The sequence below is a fragment of the Gallus gallus genome, chromosome 3 (genome assembly GCF_016699485.2).
Source record: "Gallus gallus isolate bGalGal1 chromosome 3, bGalGal1.mat.broiler.GRCg7b, whole genome shotgun sequence".
Lineage (NCBI taxonomy): Eukaryota > Metazoa > Chordata > Aves > Galliformes > Phasianidae > Gallus > Gallus gallus.
In genome coordinates, this window is record NC_052534.1 from 816,167 (window position 1) to 831,985 (window position 15,819).

The 15,819-nt window shown below is 42.9% G+C and overlaps 1 long non-coding RNA gene across 4 annotated transcripts in view; it reads right to left on the minus strand.

Moving 5' to 3' along the window:
- The window catches only part of LOC112532111, a 191,000-nt gene that overhangs the window by 142,963 nt on the left and 32,218 nt on the right, over window positions 1–15,819 (minus strand). For all 4 annotated transcript variants that reach the window (XR_005858957.2, XR_005858956.1, XR_005858958.2 and 1 more), the window contains exon 3: window positions 15,679–15,775. This is a non-coding gene — a long non-coding RNA (uncharacterized LOC112532111). The remainder of the gene's footprint in view (window positions 1–15,678; window positions 15,776–15,819) is intronic.

Genomic DNA, 15,819 nt, shown 5'->3' on the forward strand with positions numbered 1-15,819 from the left:
CTTTGGGGCTTTGATATTCTTTGATATCAATGCAAGCTTGAAATCAACTTCGAGTTTGGCCCCAAAGGTGTGACTCTGAGAACACCACAGCGCTGCAGGGGCACATTAGAGTGTGATAGTGCCCTACACTGAACTGTGCTTTTGCCAAAAAGGAGCTCCTTCTCTGCAAAACAACTAAACCTGAGACACCACTGAATGGCATTCGGCGTTGCTTTACAGACAGGGAAAGTATCAAAGACTTGGGCATTACTGCAAAAAATAATCAGAGAAGTTTTGGGGAAATACCTGATAATCAGATTTCTTATGCAGCTTCTTTTTTTCCCTTTTAGCATGGAGTCTGTATGCCTCGGCCTGTAGCTGGAAATGTAGAGACTGATTTGGAATATGGAAATGAAGAGCAACTGAGCTCTGAGTTCTGAGCTCAGCACTAAGCCCGTTTGCTGCAACTTACAGCTCACTGCTAAAGATGTGGTATGTTTTTCCTGGATAAACCAAACTGAAAAGGAAAGATACGTGCAAATGTGAGAATCAATCATGGGTTTGATGCTCTTCTCAGTCTAACTGATGCAATTGAGGTGTTCTTCCACCGAAATCCTACACTTGTGCTGTCAATGCCAGATAAAGAGCTCACATTACTTTCAAGTGTAAGAACATAGTTCACAATAAAACACACTTTGGACTGAAAAACTGCACTTACAACCAGGCTGAACCACCCAGAAATCAGCCTCTTAATGCTCTTCCTCCAATTTGAATGTCAGTCCTCTACACAAGTTATCCCCATTTAAGTCAATAGATTTACCACCATAAAAGAGAAAGTGTCATCCCAGAGGCTCCACTATGTTTATGTACATAAAAACAGAGAAAGATTGAACGAGCATGCTTTTCTTATCCCTCTTACATCCTCTCACCAATGCACAGAGGCATACAGCATCCTTCCAACTCATGTGGCAGCCCTGGCAAAGCAGGCAGTTGCCTGGACGCAGGGATAGCGGAGCTGGCTGCGTACTCTGCAGCAGATCCAGAAGTGCCACAAAACGCCTGCAGCCTTTTGGGACACTCAGAACCTTTTTAAAAATAAATACGCCTCCTAACTCAAAAGAAGCAATTTACATAGAGATCTATTTCCCAAATATCTCCCTGCTTCCTGAAAGCAGAGGACAGAATTATTTCCATCAATGCATTGCTGCATGCCTTATTCATAACCCAATTTGCAAAAGCAAAGCTGGAATTTAAAAGCAATCTAGATACATTTGACTATCTACAAAGATAATGAAGTGTTACTTTTATTGTTAGCAGTGCTGCTAAAAATGAGATGTTTGGTGATTCAGACCTTTTATACAAAAAGCCCACAGCTTGCTCATGTGAATCCTCTTCAATTTAAGCAGTACCGACAAAACTATTTAGCTGCTCCGATGGTTTTAGTCCTCAAAACACGGAGATGTGGAGCACCTTGAAATGAATCTTGATGAGTCTTTTTTTGCTCCGTGGCAGGGTTGCTATCTTCTCACATTCAGTGCCAGACATAAAACTTCCTGTGCCTCTGCTGCTGAGGAGAACAGTAACAAGAGATGACAAGCCGATAGGAAAAAAATGGTTTCTAGAACTTCAGGACAGTTCACTTGGCTTAACATCACAACACACATACTGAAAATGCATGATCTGCGGTCAGAAAGCGGGGTTTTTTACTGTTTAGAGAAGGGAAGAGAGCTATGCTCGTACCAATAAGAGGTTTTATCTTTATTATCATAAAGGATGAAATGTCCCTGCAAAGAAGACATGAAGTGTTGAAAGAAAGTCTCTAAATGCAAACTTCTGCACTTCTTTTTTTCTTGCTAACTGCTTGGAAAGCTCTTACTTTGGCTGCACAAATGTTCTGCTCCAGGAAGGCAGAGCTCAGCATTATGGCTGGAGAGATGGAGTCCTCTCTAACAGCTTAATACCAAATCATATGATTTAAGATAAGAAAACCACAAAAACTTTCAGGCAAACACAGCTTCCCAAACGTGGAATTTTTTGAAAGATGCTCAAAAAAATATGTTCCAGTGTTCAATACATAAAATTATAGGTTTATATGCAGAATACACACACATAGATATGCATATGTATATATACACACCACAAGCATGTACATATACAGAAATATATGCACGTTTGTTTCACTTGCTGGTAACAACTGTATAGCATCTCAGTCTGAGGTCAAAGCTTCCTAATAGCAGGCACCGAGCAAAGACAACACTTCAAAGACTGCTTGTATGTGATGTGTAGGGCAAGACATGGCATGTGGTTACATACAGACCAAGTGGAGAGAGAGAAAATATCTGATAACACTGGTCGGCCGGATGGGCAGGGGCCTCTGCCAGCTGCCTGGCTGCTGCTACGTTTGTATGTAATGTCTTATAGGAGAAAAATAGAGCAGTCCTGTGACAGTATGAGAAGGGCTCTTCTCCAGCACGATACGAAGTTAGCACAGTGGACCTCTTATTCACCAGCCCTTAAAAAACCCCAAACAGTGTCTACATCTGCTTGCAACTCCCTTTTAGCACAGCAAATCATTCTGTTGCAGAGAAGTGTTTCTCATAGAAGTGTGAAGATGCTGGACCCTTCAAAAATTATACAGTAAATGCAGCAAAGGCTGTAAAAATGGCAACGTACCGCAGTACTGACAACTGGTCCTCACTACTGGCAGTTTGTTATTTGATGATGATCCTGGTGCTCACAGTACTCATCCTTTCCCACTCGTTTGATAAAAAAAGCAAGACTAACAAGCCATCTAAAAGGCAGGGGGCAGATGTGAACATCAGGCTGAAATGCAGCTCGTGAGATGGGAAAACATCAACTTATACGTCAACTATTTTAAATCAAAGCATGAAAACTTGTGAGTTCTGTTTAAACACGGGGACATTTCACTCTGCTGATCAGCTAACCTGTCTCTGCCTGAACTGTATTGGAAGCCTTCCCTATAATCCCATTTGTTCCTATTTGTTCCTTTTGCTAATATTGGCCTTTTTAATCTCTCTTCATTTGGAAGCACCGGCCTTCCCAATACCTTTAACCATCTTCATTGCACTTTCATTGAAATCAATGGGGCTTTGCAAATTACCGTTGTACAGCTGACTCCATTATGCCCATTACAGATTTAAAAACATGATGACAAGAAGCTAATCTGTATGCACAACTCCCTCTCTTCTGCTGTAAATAACTCAGCCATATAATTTTTTAAATACTGAAGTGCCTAAATTATAGACTAACAATATGCAAAATTCCATCTTCAAATAAGTCTATTTTTTTTTTTTTTTGGTAGCTAAGATAATACAGCATTTTTCATAGACTCAGCTAAACTCTGAAAGCTTTTGTTTGTTTTGTCTTGTTTCTTGTTTAGAAATGGATAACGGCATGTCAGGCCAATTTAATTTAGATAGGATGCTTGGAGACTCAGAAGCGAAGTGGCAGAGTTTCAGCCTGAGGTACCACTAACAACAGAATTAACAGCCCAGCATCCTCGTGCAGCCCTTCCAAACAGGATCTGACAAACTCCTAATGACGTTAGCAACTCCATTTCCCCTCATTAGCACCACGCTTGCTGCTAGCCTCGTGCCAGTGGTCTCAGGGACGTTGCACTGCCAACAGGCTGTGGTGGAGTTTTTGTTTGTGCCCTGGAACCAGCGCGAAGAAGTGGAGGACAAAATGCACGGGAGCCCTGGGTGACATGGAAAATGTGGGAATACAGATGGGATGCTACTCCCTCTTCTGCAGCTTAGGATGAGAGGTAATGGCTTTGAGTTGCAGCAGGGAGGTTCAGGTTGGGTGTATTCTATGTAATAACGATTCTATGGTTCAGCAGAGAGCTGAAAGGAATACAAAGGAGCCTGAAGTTGGGAGATCCAAATGCATGTGATGCCAGAAGAGCAGGAGATGTGTCAAGCTGACTCTTGCAGGCACAGCCACCCTTATGTTTCTGTGCCCAAGGCCACAGGCAGAGGCAGCACCATGGGCCCAGCAGCAGGTCTGGGCACCTTGGGCATGGCCATGACCAGGCAAGGAGCCTGGTGGTGTGTCCCCAGGGAAGAAGATGAGATGCTGAGGGAGGAATAGAGCAGTTTTCCCCAAATAACTTTCCTCCTCCTGTGGGTGGGGATGATTTAGCCCATCATGCGATCACCGCCACTGTGTAATTTATATTCACTGGGGTGCCAGAACTGTGCAATCTCCTCTAAATATAAGCAATTAACTCCCATTAGCATTAGTGGGAATCACTCAGGAGACTATCCCCCATTATTGATTATCTCATTTTTGTACCAGCTCAAAAAACTGTACAAAGAAAAGAAAATCACATAGTTAGTGACTTTGGCTAAGTTAAGGCAGGCAAATTAGATTCATTATCTTTCTCAAGCTAAACAGTGGGGCTTATTAGAATGTAGTTCATTTACATACTTTGATCTGATGGGTGTAGATACCTAATTATACAGCAGCCAGCAACTTATTTTTGATGTTTTTTATTAATTAATATTCAGTATTATAATTAAATGCACAGGCTGTTCTTCTGAAAATCCTGTTTTAGTTATTTCTAAAGCAAAAATTACTTAAAAAAACATACCTGGAAAGCACATCATCAGCAACAGATTCCTCCACCACACAACACAAATGTAAGACACCTTGCAAGCGGGGCCCACAGTTTTGCCCAAGGCCCTGCTATTCCTGAGATATTCCTGAGATACGTTCCCAGCTAGCAGTGCCCTTGGTGTTAACCCTGCTGCCTGAGATATGCTCCTCTATGCACCTTCATGTAATGGAACGGTTCATATAGCTGTCCTGTCTATAACTTCAGTCTTTGATATTTAAATACTTACTTTGCAAACACCAATTTCTTTAAAAATCAAGTATTGGTACACAGAAATGGAGGCATGACTTGGCTCTGCATTCTCAGATAAAATACTTAAATTATTTATTATGGTTGTGACTATGAAGCTGTATGTAGAGATACATGCAGGTGTTGGGAGCCTCAGCATGCCTCAATGCCACAGAGAAGCGTCTACAGAGTTTAAAGACACTCAAGTTATGCATCATCTGCATCTCTTGGAGGTCTCCTGGTCTGCTGAACTCAGAAGCCTCCTTTGCGAAGCCAGCATTTCTGCAAGAAAAGGCATCCCCATCCTGTGAAAACTCCAGGAGCAGCCTGCTGATTAGGTCATTAAATAAACCAGCCGCGAGCGGTGGCATTATGTATGGATCACTATAAGGGAAATAATAGTAGAATAAATACAGCAAGCAAAGCTCACTAAGCCTTCAAATACAATGAACTTTTTCTCTGAGCAGACAGTGCCAAGCAGGCTGAAAAATTAATTTGCTATTTATTACCATTTTTGTTACGATTGGTATCTTTGCAAGTCTGAGCCATTAGCATGTGAGTTTACAATTATCCTCTGAGCCTTGTAATGTCCTGTCATTTACCTCCAGGGATTTATGTCAGAATCCAACTTGGTTCATAAGTGATCTTCCAGCAGGACAGAATGACAGCACCATTATGCGTACGTAGCTCCCACCAGCAGATGATTGTAATGATATTATTATTCCCCTGATCAGCTTGTGATGATTGTTTGAACTTTATCAGTATTAATAGAGAAAATAATAAAGGTATTAATATTTGAAAGCTCTCTGTATTGTGTTTAGTATCATATTATTGCTACATTTTATGGCAAGTACTTTGACATTTCAGTGAATTTCCATTTACAATATTACCACTATAATCGACTCATTTTATAATTGCTTCTGGATACTTGTAAGGTTTAATTTCTGATATTTCCCCTCAATAAAGGGACTTGCATGTGAAATTGATATACAATTATCCTTGGAAGTTTGCATTGTTAGTCTACAACTGTAGGGCTTATAACAGCCAAAAACATTCCCTCTGGCTCCTGGCCCAAATGAGACCACGTTGTCTCCTTGGGTTTCACAATCACCAAGATTACTTCTGGTTCCACAGCAGAAGCATCCTCGCTATTGGAGCAATTGAAAATGTCCATGCTATCTGCATGCCAGGAAGAAAGCTGCTGAGCAACCCAGCCTGACAGACAGGGCAGGACAGGGCCGTCATGGGAAGGCTCGGTGTTCACCTCTTAGGAAAACAGCAGATAATCCAGTGTTGTCAAGCTTTTTTCACTCCGAATGTCTGCCATTTGCATTTCATTGCATTTCCAAAACGCCCATATTCGTATTTACTGCTCCAATCCTATCCCAGGACCTCAGCTTCCTGCCCTACCCATCCTTGTCCACAGCTCTGATGAGCATCTTGGCATCTGCCATCGGGTTTTACTGCCTAATAACAATAGCTCAAATTTCCACTTACAAAAATAGAACGTGGGCAGGTTTCCTCATTAGTAGAGGGGCTCTTCTCTTCCCTCTCATTTATCTCATGCTTTTCCCTACCTTGACATACACATGCATCATCAGTGTGATAAGGCTGTTGTCAGCTGGCCGTAGATCTGCCTGCCTGTGTGGGAAAAAAAGAGCCAAAAGCATTGACTATTGCTAAGGACTGTGAAATGTATTAAACAAAGGAATAAAAACTGAATATGTGACGGGGGAGGGGGAAATTATCATTTTAGAGAGATCTGAGGAAAATAATTTTAAAGACAAATGAGTGTCAAATAGATATTGTGGTGAGCCCTGAGGATGGACTCAAAAGTACTCCAGCACCTCCAGATGCTGTCTGCCCATAAAGACACAGAGGTTTTGTCATCAGCTCGTTTCAGAAGGAACTTCAAGAAGCTCATTAATGGCAAGAAATAAGACATCAGAGAAAGAGATGTGAAATAAAAGTTCTCTGAATTTGGACAGGAAGAGATGCAGGAAGGGGGCCAGGATTCATACTCTGCTTCTGGCTTGACACTTTCTTGAAGGCACTCTTGCAAACACTTGCCCTGTGCTACTCCTTTACACTGGCATAGATGTTCCTACAGAGGTACAGATTTCGTTCCTGTATCTGCATAGCTACTGCGTTTCCTAAACTATTTTTTAACAACTTGCACGAAGTTAATAAAGCTGCAGTTCTGTAGTACTATGAGACCATATGTTCTGCCTGCTCAAAACTCATTTTTCTAAAGTGAAACTCGTAAAAGGGAACTCTGACATTAAGGGAAATGCAAACAGCAGTCTGCTGCCTCTTAGGTTTGCGAGCGAGGCATCAAAAAGGCAACGAAGTTGGTAACAGTGGAAGCAACAGCTATATTTCCCAGTTGGAGGCTCAGCTCAAACATCAGCTGGACACGCTATGCGACAGACCCTGCAATGTGGTATAGAGGAGAGGCACCCCTAAAACTGCCTCCGATATGTCACAGCGTCAGCTTCTCAGCACTGTAGAAGTGCTCTTAAACAGGAAAGAGAAATGGTGTTGGTGGGAAAGTGAAGCTTATTAAGTAGTTCCCAGATCCAGCCATTTACTTCAGGTGAAGGGCTAAATCCCAACACTTGAGAAACGATTTCAGTTTTAGATTTTGCTGTTAAAATTCGGGCTGTATAAGATAGGAGATGAAGAGATCTGATCTAAGGATCTACTATCCAAACAGAAGAGCATTTGCATTATGAAGATGACTTAGCTACCAGACATGACAGAAAGGAAGAACAGCAGTTGCTTTAAGCACCAATACTCCTTCTAGTCGGTGCTTGTACCTCCTCACCTTGCAGCACACAGAAATGCTGACACCCAAGATCATCCATTTCCACTTCCCAAATTCTGTTCATTCAAGTTTCATCCCACAGATGCGCGCTTTTCCTTGCCCTGCACCCGGAGCACACAGCCTTCTGCTGCCCATGAGCTCAGCAAGCCATGCTAAGAGCACTCCCATCAGCCCAGCATCTCGTGCAGCTCTCGAGAGCTCCAGCCTGCACCAGGTCTGAATTTGTGCCAACGCCTGATTGCAGCAGAAGTAACATTAAAGGAACCCCCTAGGCTAGGCGGCTGCCTTACAATTATATCAGCCTCACCGTCTTTGTCAGGCTTGCTCTCTATGGAATTGTATACCCACTCAAGGTTATGAATTTGATTTATCTTCAAGATTTTAGGTGAGTTTCAATCTTTGTGGAGGCGAAAGAACAATAGCATGGAGCAGAAGAAGATACTTGGAAGATAAATGTGTGTGAATGTACCACACACAGCTCTGTCATGGCACTCCAGCTGTGATTTGCAGACCTTCAAAATATGCATTTCTCATGCAGGGATCACTAAATTAGCTCTGATTTACACCATTGTGGGGAGCAGGAGAAACACCGACCCGAGCCAACAAAACAAACACACGTTTGAACCGAGGTGCCAGGAGGCACAGACGTATGGCAGAACCTGCACTACTTGTGGGACACTCCTTCCAGTCAATTCTGCAGCAAATTCACTCTGAGATAACTTGCGTGGTGTTAAATTACACGTGTATTGATTTTTCACAGCATTAATTTCATGGTGATGTTTCAAACTGCTTAAGGCTTTATCCGGAATAGCGCTGAACTCGGAACAGGGAAAGAATGGAGGAATATTTAATGCATCAGAAGGGCTCACCGCAAGATAAAAGGTTAAGAACCTCTTGATTAGCACTGCATACCACGAGCTACGTTTTTCCATGGCTTCCACAAAGGCAACAGCTCCAGAACCAGAGAAGTGACTTTTACAGCAGATTTCAACGCGCTGTTCATTGTAAGCAGGGAATTCAAAGTTGTTTCCAATCGACATTCACGAGTACAGCTGAGAAGACACTTTGGATCTTATTAATGTCCTCAGCCCACCTGGCAAGGAGCCACGACGTCTCCCAGTTGCAGGTTCACAATATACAATCCGCACCTGATCTCCAGATAATGCTGAAATACTACAGCCAGCCATGCTGTAGTTCATATGCACGGTTCACGTTGTGCAAGAGACCTAAATCTTGCATTCTGCACACCAGTGGGAGTTGTGCTTGAGGAAGAAATGAAAGATTATTGCCGCAGAAAACACAAAGTCAGTAATTTGGCAGCCCGGCTTTATAATAATCTTTGTCTAATGATTATTTAATATTGTACTAGGCTATTTAAAAGAATGCTCTACAAAGTGTTGGAGCTTTCTTTTCAAAGCTGGTGTAAAATGTGATTTGTAATTAGGAGCCTTAGATGTGTAATGTGTGTGAGAGAATATTAGTATTCTGTAAAAGCTGCTGTCAGTATAAGTTATATGGAAAAGCACACAATAATAGGAATACTTACTGGGTAAAACACTTTGTTAAAAATAGATTTGCTAGATTTTGTACAGGCTCCAACTTGGAAATTTAAAATATTTTCTTTTTCCTTTAAGTTCTATCATAAATAAATGAGTTAAGAATGATGACCACAAATGACCTTGGCACTCAGGGAATATATTAAAGCGCACTTTTAAGTTCTTCAAAGCATCTCACCGTATTCAAGCACAGACGCTGGAATTATTCACAGAGCTTGTTACTGCAGCTCTCAAAATTACTCACCAGTGCAAATCTTCAATAAAATATTACGATCTGGGTTGGTAAATTCCACTGACCCCAGCCGGGCTCCATGCTCGGCCAATTCCCAAGCACGCCCAACTCCCTCACTGCACATTACAAGGGTGAACACTAACTTTTTCCCTTGTTTTTCCCTTTTTTCTTTCCCCCCGCCCTCTTCCTCCCCTTTTCCCCCATTTTCCTTTTTCCCCCCCCTTCCCCTTTCCCTTATTTTCTCCTTTTTTTTCTCCATTTTTCCCATTTTTTCGGCGGCCGGGCCGTGCCAGCGCTCGGCCGGCAGCAGAGGGCAGTCGCACCGCACCGCTCAGCTCGGCTGCCTCGGATGCACACCGCGACGGGAGGAAAAGGGAAAACAAAACCAACCGCCGCTATTTCCCGGCTCATACCTGGGAAACCTTCACCCACACCTCCCAAAGGTTCCCTGGGCTCTCTCCCCCAGCAAAAGACACCGATGGGTCGAGCACAATTTGGCCATCAGGCGGCAGAGGGGCAAGGAACCAAAAGTTCCTAAATTGCCTGACGCCGAGATTCGTTTCAGCCAGCAACAGCAGCATCAGATGTTACACGATCCTGTCGTGCTGCTGCTACAATTGCTAAGGCTAAAACAACATCTAAATGAATGCGCCTGTGTGCTTCCCAATGCTGCGCGTTAGCTTGGCTTCTCCCTTTGCAAAGGAGTTCTCTCTCAACATATTCCCTTTCTGACCTAGATAAAATAATTTCTTATTCTTCATCCACTTCTGTAAGGTAATGACACGGCGAAGAATGTGATGTGTGCGCTGCAGATGGCACTGAAAGAATCTAAAAATACAGTAAGTTTTACAGGAGAGGTTTCGTAAGGTGGCTGTCTCCTTCTTGACATCACTATTCAGCTGGCTATTGGAATGGGACTAATTTAATTAAGAGAACAGCTCAGATAAAACATTTTTGTCAGATTCTCCAAGTCCTATTCACCTCGCTCGAGAACTCGAGCAAGTCTTCCCTTCAGCAGTCCCGCAGCACCTCCCGCATGCCAGCCTCGCTGAGCACAGCAACAATAGCAGCAATTGGCACAAAGGGAAATACTGCAGTTAATGTAAAGATTATCATATTATTTCTCCAGTGGTGACCCAACGGTCAAGGCAATTGCAGGCAAGAAATTGTTCGTTGCAGTCTTGATCTTTCACTCCTCAAAAGCTCCAGGTGAGTTTTATTTGCAGCGTTTGGTCCTGATACCTGCACAGCCATTAGCTCACTGCACTCCTCTGCTTTCCGAAGGAGCTGAAGCAAAAGCAGCTGTTTCTAAAGCAATAAACATCAGTGCGGTTGGGTTTGTCTGTTTGTTTTTCCATTTTGCTTTGTTGGTTTTTTTTGGTTTCTCACTCTGTGTGTGTGTGTGTGTGTGGTTTGTTTGTTTTAAAGTTATCTGCTCTTCTTTTTGTGAGGGATGCAAGCAGGACGGCGAGACCCTGGCACAGTTAAGTACACATCAAATTGTTAATATGACCGTGCTCCAGTCTGCTCTAGCATGGCACTTGATTTCCTAATAACAGATTTCTGTATCTGACTTCAGTAAGTGACAACTACTGCAACACCCCTTCTGCATTTTACAACAAATAGCATTTTTAGGGAAAGAAAATGCTAGAGAAGATGGATTTGTGGCTAAAGAACACAGTTCTTCAGCTTCCAAACAGAAGTGCTATACCCAGTGATGGAGAAGGACAGGGGAAGAAAGGGAGCCCGGAAGAAGGGGGTTAATAGAAGTTTTCCAATCTAACATGCTCAAAGTAAACACACAAACAGCAACAACAGAAAAAAAAGCTTCTATCAGACCAAAGAAGAAGAGTGTTAGAAGGATGTAATGCAGTCCCTGCAGCATTTCAAACTGTACTTCAAATCTAGGTCTCTTTCCGCATAGCATGTTCATTGCTTGCAGCAAAAACGGGTTCTTTTAAAGAGCATGTCCCTTTATCATCATAGAACCAGCAGTTTCAGATTTCATACTTGTGATCTCAATAGCTTGCAGGAATTTATATTCAGAATACAACTTCGGTGAAAAAAAAATACTGGGATAAAATGCTGGGCGATGTATTTATGTATGACACAGCCATCAGTGAGCAGACTGGAGCATCTCAGCTGCCCCAACATTGCTTTTCAGACTTAAGAAAAAAAGAGGAGGACCATAAAAAAAAAGTAATTGCTTTACACTTGTATACTGGTTGAGAAGTGGCATGCTTGTGCCACTGCTGACTGTTTACTGCCTTCTTGTTATGAGGCTGTTTCCCAAAGAAACAAGCAGCCTGCAGTCTTTCAGATTCACGTTCAAGCCTCCAGTGAAGAGATGGCTGGTTTGGCATGTCTATATGTACAAACTCCTGCACTACCCTAGTTAGCACTCCTTCTTACTCATTCACCCCAGATCTGCACTTCCTCAGTTTGATAAATCATAAGGTAGTCCATACATCAGTCTTCCTCGGGCACAAATTTTTTGCAGTTGTCTACACAGAGAGTGATGCTAAAATGCAAGTTCGTGGTACTTTGCAGGATTAAACTCGGAATGGCTTTCTCATTAACTGAGACAGGGGAGGTTTGGGTTGAATATTAGGAGGAAGTTTTTCACCCAGAGGGTGGTGATGCACTGGAACAGGTTGCCCAAGGAAGTTGTGGATGCCCCATCCCTGGAGGCATTCAAGGCCAGGCTGGATGTGGCTCTGGGCAGCCTGGTCTGGTGGTTGGCAATGCTGCGTATAGCAGGGGGTTGGAACGAGAAGAGCGTTGTGGTCCTTTTCAACCCAGGCCATTCTATGATTCTATGACCCTTTCAAAGTCCTGATGCCACCTTCTTTTTAGTTCAAAAAATTCCAAAATGAGACATATGATGGACCACTCAAGGCTAAGTGTTCCCCTTCTAGGGGTTCAGAAACTTCCCAAGTCCTCCTCATACCCCCTTAACAGATCTGAAACATCCTCCAGAGCCTTGGCAAATGTATATTAATAAAACCGAACATGAACACAGGTTTCCATTCGTCTTGTACCTAGTCAAGCCCATGGCCAATCTGCTATAAAAGTCCCTGGGAAAAATGCACAAACGTGATGCTGAACAGCGCACAACCCTGGATGCACAGGTCCTCCAAGAGGAGCCCTGAGTGTGCAGTGCTGGCAGACAGACCGGACCTGCTGTGCCAAGCACCATCCCAGAGAGCAACGAGGGCCCTTCCACCGAGGACAGCCACCCTCAGAAATCCCACTCACAGTACACTGACTATTTCAACAGCACAGGAGCTAACTGAACTTGAATTTCCTGGCTTTTGAGAGATTATAGGCATTATTTACTTTCTTTTTTTCTACCTCCCGCATTTTTAATTAAATTAAATTCCCCATGCATGGTTAGCTATAAAGTGCGTATTACTTACCTGCATCTTCAGATCTTTTACAGTCCCGTGGGCAAATCCATAATTAGTTGGTTTTGTAAAATGCATATTATTTACTTGACAGGCCAGAATGGCTCTAGAGGAACTGTCCTCATGTCTTGGTTAAGTGCATAATTAGGCAGGTTTTTTAAACCCATATTACGTTCCCCACACTGAAGCCACTGCACTCCATTTGTTAAATATTCATTCTTTTTTTTCTTTCTTTTTTTTTTTTTAATGTGTATTATTTACTCAATCGGCCAAGACAGCATGTAATTATGTATTTAGGACGTGTGCAATGCATAATAAAAAACACTCATGAAAATGTATGGAAAAAATTACTGTGCACAATTAAGTTATTTTTAAGCCACCGCGTACTCACCATTTCCACCATTTCCTCTCAAAGCACAGGGTATGTTCAGAAGAACAACTGTCTCATGAAAAAAGTGTTTAACCAAGCACTGCTTCATGCTGTATTTACACATTTACCTAAGCATTCAGACTTGTTTCATATATAAATGGAGCATTTGTCCTCTTTTCCAAGGATGTAGGTATTTAATAACATTAGAGCAAAACTTCATTTTACACTCCTACTTCTCTCGTCCTCTGGGACAGGTTCTCACTGTTGTTCCACTGAAGAAGGCAGAGGCATGTTAACCTGAAAGTCAGAGAGTCTGGATCATTGCGTCCTAGAAATCACTCACTGTTATTTCCAGCTGATAGTTAGAGGTGTGAAGGCTCAGAGCCATGCAAGTGCCTGAGTGCATGTCACACACCTCATTAGTGACAGTCCAAAAGCATGAAGATGTAATTCACAGGGCTGTGATTCTAAAAGACTGCCCAAACGTCATTTCCTCCAACTGAGCCTTTTGAATATCTGGACACATAACGTGCACTGCTGCATATTATTTTCCAGATTCATATACATACTGAAACACCAGTTCCTGTTATTTTACTGGGTGAGATACTTGGGTAACTGAAGGGCTATGCCCTTGAATCTAGCAATCAAGCCATTATGAAGCTGAAGTCATTGCACAACAGCAGCATGAGTCCTGGAGAAGATCTGAAACGATTTACAAAGATTTAACATTAAGTAACCACAGCCACATTCGACCTCCCTGATCTTATTTCATACTTACTGCTGCTAAACTGAACGAGAACGATACAGCATTTACTAACTTGCAGTGTGACAGCCTTGATATGCAGAAAGGGTGATTCACAGCAGATTTTTGAGTAGAGAGGGCATCCTCCTAAGTGTCTTGTACTCATTTACTGTGGGCAGTTAATGAACTGAGCACCCCTCCCTGTCATTTGCACTCACCTCCCAGTCTTTCCCCACTGCACCATCGCACCCGTTGGAAGAAAGGCACTGGGCCATGTCTGCAGTTTCTCACATCCAGGTGCAGAGATAAATGCTGTAACGCTGTGCCGTGGGAGGTGGGCCAAATCACAGCCTGACACAAAAAGTACCACTGTCATCATGCAACCAAAACAACAGTGTGTCCCCAGACAGGCCAGAAAGCACCAGCTACCCTCAAAGCCTTAACCACACTCATGTGGGTTGCCTCCTTACCCCAAGGCCAAACCAGATGCCAAAAGTATGATATACTGCCTAAAGAACGTGCCTTAAGTAGAATACGACTCCTTGCTGGAATCTGCTCAGGTTGCAGGCACACAATCAAGTGCAATCAAGGCACAGCAGCTAAACAAGTTAGCACCTGTCAGCTGGCCTCTAAGCCTACTTCTGGAAGTGCCTTTATGTTCCACCCAAACCTTATTATGGAGAGGGCCACGCAGAGAAAGATGCTGCCTTCAACCCTAGTTTGTTTGGGTTTTCACCACCGATCCGCTGCAAGTCATCACCTCCACGTTTCAGCTGGCAAATCCAGAGCTGAGAGCTCTCATTTGCTTAACAGCAGAAAAATCCAACGACTTGGTTAAAATGGAGCTCTGAAGTAACTTGGCTGCACAAACCCTGAAGCACGGGCCTCACTGCACGCTTTATTTCCCACAGGTTGGGGTGATAGCCTGTAGGACACCAGGGGTAACAAAGAGTTGGGAGGAAATTCAATCTCTTTCGCAACACTCCCCTGACATCACTCCAGCCCAGCCCTGCTGCAAAGGAAAGCATGCTACCTTAAATCCCAGTGGAAAGGGTCTCAAATTCAGGCAGTATTCTCAATAAATCAAAAAACAACAACAACAACAAAAAGCCAAAAACAAAAACAACCCAACAAACACACAAGGCAAAAGCAGACAGGTTCCTTAAACAAAGGCTGCAATTAATTTTAAACTGTGTTGTCCAATCATATTGATCATTATAGCCACTTACATTTACTGTAAATCTGCTAGAGTTTTCCTGTTTCATTTCTTCAATACAAAAACAAGAACTCGCTCCCACAGTAGGCTAGATATTTCCTGAAATAACACATGAGTGGTGGCTATTTTACCCAGCAGGTTCCTTTATCACCATGGAGCAGGAAAGTTGACAGCCTTTGTGTCTGAAATGTAATTAGCTTGTGGGAGAGTACAGTCATAATGAAAGTAAAATTTACATTATTGCAGGCATGTGATTGTTGGCTCTTTCAAACGGGAGGAAAAAAAAAAAGCGAATTCCAAGGGCATGGGTTTAGGGGGCTTGTCCAGTTGGTATCCTCAGAGTTCCCATGTGTCTGAGGGGAAGGGAGGCAACCGGAGGGTTAGATCGGGTTTCTGTGTGAAAGCTTTTAAGAGAAATGAATGATGAAAAATGACCAACAACATTGGGTTTGAGTTCCATTTCAGTTCCTGCTGGGACTCACCTTGATTAACTAAGGGGAAGCTCTCCTTCGGAAGCAGGTATTACAAGCGGAGGTTTACAGTCCCTCTTGAAGCACAACAAGTAGCTGTGCCTCTTAACTGAAAAACAGAACAACAATAAGCTTCAGTTTTCTGTAGTAAAT